At 34.0% G+C, this 12,284-nt stretch overlaps 1 protein-coding gene across 4 annotated transcripts in view; it reads right to left on the bottom strand.

Moving 5' to 3' along the window:
* The window catches only part of LOC110458821 (tripartite motif-containing protein 2-like), a 117,646-nt gene that overhangs the window by 99,153 nt on the left and 6,209 nt on the right, over positions 1-12,284 (bottom strand). The window contains exon 1 of one of the 4 annotated variants that reach the window (XM_021510750.1): positions 3,725-3,845. The exons of the other annotated variants lie outside the window; for them this stretch is intronic. The gene's annotated coding sequence lies outside the window, so the exon portion shown is untranslated. Of the gene's footprint in view, positions 1-3,724; positions 3,846-12,284 lie in introns of those variants that run through there. 4 annotated transcript variants of the gene reach the window in all.

Genomic DNA, 12,284 nt, shown 5'->3' with positions numbered 1-12,284 from the left:
GTGGTCTCTTAACAAAGTTGGTCTCTTAATACAGGTGGTCTCTTAGCATTGAATACAATTTATTGGATTTTTTTCCTTTTCAATTAAAAAAAAATCCTGGCCCAACGTGCACGATATTCCTTTGATTGCCCGTCATCTGATTTGAGAGATAAAACTTTCAAAAGATGTCATGAAAATCTCACAATTATGTTTACATGTACCTATTTTATTGGGCCTGGCATACAAACCTTGTGTTTTTGACAACATGCACATATATAAATATATATATACATCACCAATGATTGTTATCTATATATCTATACCAGTAACCACACACAGACTGTCAGGATAACATCAGATACTGAGTTTTATAGATAAAATATCTTCTCATGAATTACATTACATTGCATGGAAGCACCAGATCAACATGCAATTGTACTGGAGAAATTATAAGGTGGTCTATTTCAGGTTTCATTGATGCAAGTAATACCCTACACAATCTGATTATCTTCTGTGAAGTGAGCTCAGAGTCGGGATGAATGTAGATCGCATAGTTCTGAGTTTACCGTAATATTTCTAAAGCATATGCCCAACATTCGCATAGTTAGACAGTGACTTGACAGAACTTTCTAGAACATTTGAGACAAAGTTATGCGGTGGTTCTTTCAACAATGCTTCTCTGACAAAGGGAAGAATGGTATATAATACTTATGGTGTACATGAGCAAGCATGTCAAGTAGAAAATACATGTTTGTGTTTTTGTAGTTTTCTTCTACATGTTTATAAATACAAAAGCAAGAGAATTGTCACAAATCTCAGCCTCATAATTGTTTTATAGACAATATATTCAAGACAATGTTTTCATTTTCTAAATTTGTTGTTAAAATTGATGGGTAATTTTTTATCAAAGAAAGGTAAATATTAATTAGCATAGTTTGAGGGGAATAGACCGATTATCAGTCTTAAAATCAATAGCTGACCCAGGGACCCAGATACTGACAAAAAAGGACATCAAATTGAGAACACAAAAATAGAAAACATTTGTTAAACAATATATATATGCATCCACTAGTACTCCCACTTTGATTTAAATGGGCCTTAACTTCAGGTCTAGTCAAAGAAATAAAAGAAACGGAGCTAAATGAAAAGTTTATCCAAAGTCAGTGAAGCAGAAAATATAGGTCACAGTGACCTACAATGTTCTTTTGATATATTGGTGCAATACTCTGTACAATAAATCCACCTATAAAGTTTGATAACTGTTAGACTTGTAGTATTAGAATACCAGTCTATGCAATGCCAAGTCTAAGATGTCATATGTATGTACAAACTCTGACAGGAAAATAAATGACTTAATGGTAATTGTCCCCTACACAATGATAATATCACCCTGGTAAAATAATAGCTGCTTTCTGCTGACTTGTAATTTTATGTTTAAGTACTAAACAAAACCTTTCAGCATAAAATTAGCTTATATGACGTTTGAATGCATGAATTCACTATAAACAACCGCCTTCAATATTTAGTATAAATGGTATGATAATTGTATGCAGCGATGAGTTCTAAAATTATTTGTTTATCATTAATGATGAATTACCTTATATGTAAGGCTACCAACATTTCTTTTATATATGAAAGCCAAGCTTTATTCAGGGTTCAAATCGTAGACATAGTTTTGCTTCCAGTATAATGAACCAACCTTTAAAGTCTTCCTGCTTTCTTAGTTCTCTAAATTCTACTGTAGTTCTATAAATGAAGTGCATATAAGGACTCGCACAACTAAATCAGCCTATCAGCAAGTGTTTCATATGATTGTAATCCCTATCTAAATTTTTGTTCCGTTTTAATACAGTGCCTCTGAGTAATTTAAATAGGTAATTGTTGACATATTTTACATTGAATGAAATCTACAGATATTGAACTTAATAAAAATTGTATAGTTTTAGTAGATTTTAAAATGTGATGGCGGATTGATATGGGGTCAAAAGTCAGGGGGTGTTCCCGTCCCACTTCACCGGTTTGGCTTGTAAAATTCCGGTTGTCAAAAGCAGACGCCTGTAGTGCTCTTATATGCCACCAAACTAACTAAAAAATGCCTTTTGAATCCTTTGTCAGGTATGTATCTGTGAATCTAGAAAGTTGTCACTAGTGTTGAACTTCAAATATTAACGCTTTTAGCTCAAAAGCTTAGTAATAACATATAGTAAATGATTTAGTTGTGTGAGCCATATAAAAAAGCATAGTATATAACAAGTCTGGAATAATTATGAAAAGGAGGTTTAATGAAACGTAAAGGACAAGCATCAAATAAACAGACTGAATGTCAAAAGGAAATGACTTATTTAAATAAAGATCCCTATATCAATAAATAAGTAGGAAAACTACGGTACATGTACACAATTTATACCCTCACTGAACAATCAGGGGGCACTTAACAGGAAAACTACAGTACATGTACACAATGTATACCCTCACTGAACAATCAGGGGGCACTGAATAAGAAAACTACGGTATATATACACAATTTATACCCTCACTGAACAATCAGGGGGCACTGAATAGGAAAACTACGGTATATGTACACATTTTATACCATCACTGAACAATCAGGGGCCACTGAATAGGAAAACTACGGTATATGTACACAAATTATACCCTAATTGAACAATAAGGGGGCAATGAATAGGAAAACTACGGTATATGTACACAAATTATACCCTAATTGAACAATCAGGGGGCAATGAAAAGGAAAACTACGGTATATGTACACAAATTGTATTGTCACTAAAATTCTGGAGGCCTTGACGAGGAAAACTACGGTACATGTACACAATATGGAGTAGGAAAACTGGTACATGTACACAAATTATACTGTCACTAAAATACTGGAGGCCTTGAGTAGGAAAACTACGGTACATGTACACAATACAGAATAGGAAACTACTTTTCATGTACATAAATTATACTCTCACTGAACATTCTATACTGGGAGCATTGAGTAGGAAAACTACGGTACATAATACAGATAATACCTTCACTGAAGTTACTAGGGGCCCTGAGTAAGAAAATCATGATACAGGTACAAGTCTCATTACTTTTGAGGTGATATTCCTAACACAATTCAAAAAATCTCGGAGAAATCTTCTGATGTTCGGTAGATAAATAGCATTCACAACACCTAATACATAAAACCTGATTATCTTGGCACACAAGATAAAAGTATTTACAGGATATATACTTAAGGTTCTTAGTGAAATTGAATTATGTAAATTATGGGGAGGGATGTATCAGATTTATAGAATTTAAAGGCTGCTTTTGAATTAAGAAAGACTTGCTTCAACACATCAACAGCTACTTTGACCAAATTCACAGGAAATTCTACAAATCTTAGATGATGTAAATATTTGGAGCATCCCTCCTACCCCTCTCTCTCCCTGAAGAAAGTTTCTAATCTAATTTCCGGGAGCACTATACCTAACCCATTTATTAAAGACTGCTATCTCTTAATCTTCACATTTTCTTGTAACTCACATGCACATGTTTATTTATCTATATATATACCTACATACCAATGAGAGTGAGGTGCTAAGTATATATACTGTTCTACGAATCAACCAGCATGTATGGTCCTATATCTCTACATCCGTTACATTACCCCCAATATACACACCAGCTATAAAGCCAGCTCATACTTGTTCGAACCTATCACAATATTTACTGAAAAGGCTCACAAATAAACACTTACCCATGAATTGGACAGTTCGAAAATCCCCTCCAGATATTTCTTAACAAAATGAACTTGTAATAGTCACAGGAAAAGTATACACACTCCTCCGTGTATCTGAATGCTTCTGAACAAGTAGGCTATATAGCTACCATGTGGTGTCTTGTGTTTACTTTTGAAAGCTCGTCTCTGATTGGTTGATAATCAAAATAGGTGACCCAGTCAAACATCAGCTGATCCAGCGTGTTATGTATACATGTTATTAGGTAGTCAGAACGGTAAATTCTTTCAAAATCTGATAGCACTAATTATGTTCTTCCAGAAGATCTTGACATTACACTGGCTTCATCTAAAGATCATCATAACTTAACATTGTGTGTACATTGCATGTAAATTTCAGACAGCTTGATGTAAATTGCAGATCAATAAACAAGATTACAACATACACCAGTGAATGTAGCTTTGTTAACTTTCTTTGTAACAATAATTCATATTGGATTTTCTCATTTAAGTTAACAATGCTTTAACAGTATGTTGTGTTATACATATGTTTTGAAGACCATTGCTGTTAAAGCATGCTCAGCTTAACATAAACAACTTAAATCTTATGATCTAAATCTCAATGAGCTGCAATGTGATATTTTAAATATGGAACTCCTTTAAAGATATAAACAGCAGGGACCATTTCAAATTTTTAACTTTTAATTTTAATTTTTAATTTAATTTTTTAATTTAAATTTTAACTTTGCATTACTACTGATGTCATATTGTCAACAAAACCAATTTTCTAGTGCCCAGAATGACTTATAGAATCAATGAAACATGTTTTAATCATTCATGATGTTCACACACTAAAAATTACATCAGAAGAGAAAGAGTAAGACCCTAAAACATACCTGTTTACGATAAGCTTACAATAGGCCAGCGTCTATAATGTAACATAAGTTAACAGTAATAACATCAGGATATCTGCTCCATCTGAAACTGATGTAAACATTTAAGAGTTGCCTACCTTATTTACAGCTATTTGCCGAGACAGGCCAAATGAATATTTGATTGAAGCATAGTCAGCTTTAAATTTTCAGTTTGAATTCAAATTCTCAAATCTCCATCAGCAATTTTAAGCTATTCAAATTCTCAAATCTGCATATAGCTTTAGTGGGGTTTTTTTAATCATTCTTGGTATCAGACTTTATTTTGTCTCACTTAGTTTGAGTAAAGTTTCAATATTTTTTAATCATACACCAGCTAGTTTATTTTCATTTAGGTCATATTTAGTTAATTGAGCGTGAACAACGTAGTGTATTTAAAGGTATGTTAACACAAAAGCTAACACAACAGTCATCTAACCTCACAGGGAAGAATATAGTTGTACAAGATTTAGATAGAAGTGGGATCTGACACCTAATTATATGCCTCTCTAACCGTTAAGACATCGGTCAGGTCATTGGACTGCCAAGCTTTAAGGACAATTAATTCTCCCAGTATTAAATTACTGACAAATTAGTCATGCTGTGTGGTATTTAAAAATTCTTGGTCACCCGACTAGAACTTTTAATTCAAGGCAAAGGACAAAGCCAATTTGTTTTTATATATGACCACGAGGACTTCAAGTTGTAATACCTTAATTGCTGCAAAACCTTCAAAATTTGTTAATTCCCATTAGAAACAGTACATACTAGTCAAAGTATGTCAGGGATATATTATAGCAAATTTCTGGTTCCCCAACACTGGGTGTATTTCCAGAGGATCCTGAAATCACATTCTTTAACTGTTCTGTTATACTGTTACAAAACTTACAGATCGTGAGCTACATCTATTCTATTACTATTTTCGGTGTTACATTCTCAAGATGGATAACAACTGGGTGTGACCAGGTCAGTTTAAGCTCAGCCCACCTCTCACCTGATAGACAATGTCATTTCCATAACGAAGTTCAGTGGATACAGTATTGTTAAGGAAGTAAATACTTCTGCACTCCTGGAAACTGCTCAGAGACTTAGACTGCAGGGGTGTTTTAGTTTTTGGACTAACATATGGCTGACAGAAAACTGACTCCCTTGACAGTGATGTCAGGACAAAAAGCAGGGATATATAGTTAATTGAACAAATTGCTTTACGCTTCATATAGAGCTTACAAAGCAGGTTAGAGGTATATTAATCTATTGTAATATCCATACTTTCTGAGGTAGGTCGGACTCTTCCTTGTGACAACTTTGGTGTTGCCCTTTCCCTTTAATTTACACTAAACCTGTAGTACTACAGATCGGGACTGGATGATCCAATACGTTTTCCGAATAGTCCTTTCGCAAATATTGTATTATGCAACACAATTTTCAACAATCTAGTAGACACAGCACAAAGGGTTGATAAACATTTCAAATTAAAAGAACTGTGACATTTACCGACAACATTTACAGTATAATTTAGACTCTTTGTCAACATTGGGACTTCACATGATAATTTAAAAATCCATAGGTATACAAGACCGTTTACTCATTTTAATTACTAGGTTCTGTCAATGGCTGGTCACATTCACACTGAAGCGTTATTTATCAGTCTATAATAATGTATCCGTTTCTAACTGTAGTGTGATAGTTGCCTATTAATTTCATCACATCGTAATGAAAATATTTGATTACTCAATTCTCTTGCCATACATATATCTCTTAAATTACTCTACAGCACCATTCCCTTTAAACTTTCTTGACATTTCTTTTAAACTTTCTTGTTGACAGTAAAAGATGGGAGCCTAACCGTCATTGAACTACAAGGTGCTTTTCGATTTATTCATTAATTCTGTGATAAAGATCTATGATAAGGGGAGATAATCTACGTGGGTGTGATTGAGCAAAGACTAAGGGAGCAGACCACCTTTTGTACTTATTGTACTGACACAGATTGTATCACATTGATAAATGTGTTTCCTTCCTCTTATCATACCATTCAATGTGTTTCCTAAACCCTTTAAACCCATGAAGTGTAAATAAGGCCCCACCCCTTAAATTACAAGGTTCTTACTTCTTGCCCCAGTTATATCACACGTTTGACCCTGAATAATAAACCTTCATTAAGTCAAAATGTGATCTACAAACACATTCCAGACAGCCAAAATCACAGGGACTCGGAATCATTGGATGTTTGTACATTTTGAGCTGTTTTGGTTAATAAATTTGGCCTTCATCAATTTTACTATTGCCAATTTCAAGCTTGACGGGTTGATCACAACAGCTTAATGTTCAATTTAACCGAGGCATGCAAAATTAATTAACCAAAGCATCGTAAATTTTACAAACCATAATTACCATTTCAAGTCCCTGTGTCCAAAATTACTGGAGTATGGCCTACACTTTGTACTAGCAAATTGGCATTTACATTTCAGACATTTCACACACTGATAATTATTTCTCTTTAATAAAATGTCTATGACACGTGCTGTACATGATTAATGTTGTTTATCTCAAATTTATTTTATTTATCTTTGTTAATATGCAGGCCACCTTTACTGAGTAATTGAGACGACTTTTATTTATAGCATAATTAATGATTTTATAATCCTTAAAACATATCTAGAAATTAATATATCAACTTTTTCAACAATCCAGAAATCCCGATCTCCCTGAGAAAGTGATTTCTCTAACATTTAGGCCAAGCTTTCAAATAGCCCGATTCACTTTGACATTTATTTTCAAAATCATTGTAATCTTAACCCTTACACCACTGTAGACCATAATTGACTCACCTAGATAAATGTATGGTAGAGTCTACTAAAGTTACCTAGGGATGAAAGGGTTAAACAAAAATTGTATTCAAAATCATCATCTGAAGACAACGTACTTCAATATTTAAGTTTTAAAATAATTTACATTAATTATTCGTTAAGCTAATTAGACCAATGCTAAAGTCACATGTATTATCTAAAACCTTTCTGGTGAAAGTGTGTACCCCATTGTATGACCCCTGGTAATAAAGTTCCATACAAAACTGCAATCTATATCTGTAATATAATCCCTGATAATATAGTTCCACGTACACCATGCTGTAATTTATATCCAGTCATCCTCATACTCGAGGGGTTCATCAAACTTATGCTTTCTGTAGTAAAAGTGAGTGTAGTACAGAGGACGAGTTTCACTCCACACTTACTAACTGAAGACCCGGGAATCACAAAACTTTCAGAATGTTTTCGATTCTCAAAATCATATGAAATTTGGTATAAGTTAATTCTTTGTTTCTTTAAAAGTTAATTGAAAAAGTGAAATTTTATGAATTATGTTTAAAAATATGACATATTCTACTGTACCTAGTTTGCTTTCTATAATATTGCAAATTCTTCACCAATCGATCGACCACACTTGATAACCTATACCAGGGTTGCCAACTCCCACGGCGCGAGACAAAATCTCACGCATTCGTCACGCTGAGAGGACCTACTCACGCATAATCATGTCTCACGCCACGTGAGCCATAAATCTCACGCATTTGAAAATATTCTCCCTCTATCCCACGCGAAGCCATAAATCGGCAATTTTTAGCTTGGGTTGTACAAAGGGGAATAACTCTTATTGCAACGTTGTGCTTTGGAAGTGAGCTGACGTGAGGTGTCGCTTTACATCCGGTGGAAACGAATGTAAATATATCGTAAGGTGAGTTGTTTTCACAATCGTCTGCTGGATAACCGAACTACTCGGTAGTGAAGCGGACATAAAACCTATCAATCAATCAATCAAGTTGTTTTCACTCGTAAACTTAATATTCAACGTACCTATCGCACAGAAAAAGAAAGTTTTACTAATAATATCGTCATGTATTAGGAGATTGTTTTTAGGTCCTGCCTTCACAAATATTAAGAGAAAACGATTCTTGAATCACGATCAGACAGTCGCTAATGGCTGATGAAAAGTTCGAAGTTATTTTTTGCAGTAAAGTGGCGTATATGATTTAACACACCAGAGTGCTTTGGCATGTTGGATAGACATAGAACGTAGGTAGTCCAATAAATAACCATGCAACAGATCGGATTGCAAACGTGGTATAAATGCTAAGGGTCTAACTGTTATTTGTTGCTTAGAATAGTAGCCAGAAGTAATTGTAAAATATTTTTCCAATGTCAAATTATCATATTTTCATGTTATGAACTTTTTCATGTTACTATGGTAAAGTTCTTACTTTTGATATGAACTGTTATTTTTTAAACAGGTCATGGAAATACAGAAAAAAAGACTGGTACCTGTTCTAGCCAAGGGTGGAATCGTTACAAGAAAGATTATATAATGTGTTGCATTTCTGATGTCAGTTTTTTTGGTGTAATAAATAAAAATCTTTTATATATCTGCAAAAAATGTTTTGTTTTATTTTCCTACAAAGATCTTGAAGTGAAAATATCAACAATGCAGATGTTATATATAGTAGTCAGAGAAAGCCAGGATTTGTTCAATACATTTGTAAATGTTATCTTAACCCCCAAAACGACGTTACGCCGCGACGCCGTCAAAAGTCTCACACATTGTAAAACCCAGTGGAGGGAGATCTCCCACACTGGACTCCTAAGAGGTTGGCAACCCTGGCCTATACTGTATGAGTCAAAAATGGAGACATGAGGTGGAATTCCCTAAACGACCCAAAAAGGCTCTGCTAAAATCTAGCCAAAGAAAACTTCTAGGGTCAGCATGAGTTCTCAGAAAACAACCAGCAGGTCAGCTTGGAAGCTTATTGACCATGGCCTAAATTAAACTAATACAGGAACCTACCATAGAAATTAAAACCCTCCAGCTTATCAGGATAAAGCAGACAGCACACTCAGAGATGTATAAGTAGATCACTTTAAACATGTGTCAATATATGTCCTACAGGACCTTAAGTTCTTATGTAATAACCAGTACACAATGTCCCGAGGAGGTCAGCAGGCCCCTCAGCCATTACAAATCTTCATTGTACACTTGACTTATATCTTGATTTTGAACAATGGATTTGATGACCTGAAATATCACAGATTTGTTTGGGGTGTTATATTGAATACTGGTTTAGTACATCAATTAACACTATATGTACATGTTAATTTTGACTTGGATCAAATATGAAAACTTGATTTCCAGATTGTTATATACTTAGTGACTACATTACATAGTTAACTTAGTAAGTTTCACGTTATTTGTAGCCTAGGGATATTGCAGCATTTGTCTAGCAATATGGTTTTAAAAAGCTATTAATCTATTGCAATATTTTTTCTAATAACTGTTTATGGATTTAAGCAGACTTTTGAAATAATTTTACAGATATAATGTTTAGATTGAATCAATATTATCCATACTAAAGTTGATTGTTGTGAAACTTTCAAAACCAAAATAGTTTTCTATTTTATCATTGAAGCTTACTGACCTTACATACTTTTTGAAATGTTCACGGGGCAGATTACGCATGTTCACAATTAAAAGCATATATAAAATGTGTGTACGTACACCCTAGGGAAAACATAAAACTTTGAAATTACATATTTTGAGTTATTCTTATAGATGAAATCATTAGATCTTAGAATATAGGAATAGTTTAGCAAATTCACTGGTTGAAAAAACTCAATTTTATGATCCAAAATCAGAAGTCTCCCTCCAAAATAGGGAGAGTTGGCGAGTATGACCTTATGCTCACATTTTTATATTATCTACATAAAATCTTTTTGAATAAACTATTGCAGATAAAGTGTATTTAGTTTTTTATTCGGATGCACAAACAGATGTGTACATGCAGGCCAGGATTTGAACCCAAGACCTTCAAAATCACAGACGGACTATATGGACAATTTTACTACTATGCTATATAGTCACAACCCAGTCCAGATTTGGCCATATTTGTACACTAGTAAGAAAGGGTTGTGACTTCATTTAAAGTCAGTTTTTCTTCATCTTATGACACATAAAGGAGGGTGAGTGTACGACTTCTGAGTGTGCCTTGATGTCCTATCCCCTTATACATCTGACCCATGTCAATATATGGTAGCTAAATTAAAGAAATTGTGCTTCAAAGAAATTTGTTTCAAGTTTCAATCGCCCACAAAAACATATCCATTCAACAAACAGAGCTGTATGACCTTACATTAATGACTCACCACAAATCAAAATACTATGAATCTTTGTTGCTTAAAAATAAATGAAAAATTTGATCCCATAAACAATCTCTATACAAATAATGAAATTTCTTGCTTTCCTTGTAATTTGAAACGTTGCTAAATGAACTCTTTGAGCTTATATAAATGTCAAGTGCAAAGAAAGACAAGTAAAATTAGATTATTGAAAAGTAAAGAATATACACATGTATTGGGAGGCTCAAGTTCAAACTCCCATTACCTTATGAACGCTATTGCCAAAAACGAATTTAACAATTACATTGTAGTAAGTTGTGTGGGTTTTCTGACATGCAGGGATAATTCTGGAGGGGGCCATCGATGGGGCCAATGATCCCTCAAAACTGAAATTGACCCCTCAATGTTCCAAATTTTCTTTTAAAACCTGTTTCACCACTGTAGACCATAATGGGCCTATCCAGATCACTTCATGGTAGAGTTTATCAAAGTTACATAGGGGTGAAAGGGTTACTTTTACATAGCATGGCCCCACTTATTGACTCAAAATTGCTGAAATGGCCCTCTGCTCTCAAATTTCCAGGATTGTCCCTGGAAGTGAATATAAAAAAGGTGCGAATTGATGTTGCCTAGCATATAAAGGGTTTCTACCGTACCTACTGTTCACCCAATAGCAAGTTGTTCCATAGACAGGGAAGTCGCTCTTTGTTACACTGAGGGAAGTTCACTGTTGACATGACAGGATTCATTATCCTTGCTTAACCTGACCGTAGTTTAAGGTGATACCGACCAGCTTCTAAACCCATTGTGTAGACTTCTTTTTCAGCACTAAAAACCTTTTCATAGACTTACCTCTAAAAAGCTTACAAATTGAATAGTCCATTCTTTATGTACTTACAAATATTTCTACTTGTATTATAAGCTGACTCACAGACACTTAATCCAGCTTGACAGAACATCTGGATGATAAACTTTAACACAATGGATTATAAATGAATAGGATTTCTTATTTCAAATTATCAATATCCTTTAGGAGCTCAAATAGCATATGACAGTATTATAGTTGCTTACATAAGAAATATTGCCAATAATGTGTCTGTATAGGCAGTGTATTTAATATATCTGTATCATCCAAGTATACATGTACATGATTTTAATCTTCTGAAGAGTTAGAAAGATATCCCTAATTTTCATTGGTATACATCAAGAACTGTGTACAATGCTCCCTACATTTCCTGCTTCAGTTACAAAAACAGTATTCTGATTGATAGTTAAATAAAAACTCTAGTAAATACTTAATTCAATATAATTTATATAACTCACAATACCAATGTCATCAGTCATCATTCTGTATTTTCTGAGTAATTTGTGATTGTGTTTTAATGAAATCTTGAAGTTGTTGTTATGTATTATTTTTCGAGTGACTTTTTAATGCAGAACTACCCCCAGGTGGTTACTTCTCAGTATGGAGGTGCATCATGCTGTGCAGGTAGGATTACCCCCCCC

Source organism: Mizuhopecten yessoensis, unplaced genomic scaffold (assembly GCF_002113885.1).
Source record: "Mizuhopecten yessoensis strain PY_sf001 unplaced genomic scaffold, ASM211388v2 scaffold9847, whole genome shotgun sequence".
In the NCBI taxonomy this organism is placed as follows: Eukaryota; Metazoa; Mollusca; class Bivalvia; order Pectinida; family Pectinidae; genus Mizuhopecten; species Mizuhopecten yessoensis.
This window is presented reverse-complemented; position numbering and strand designations above follow the sequence as displayed.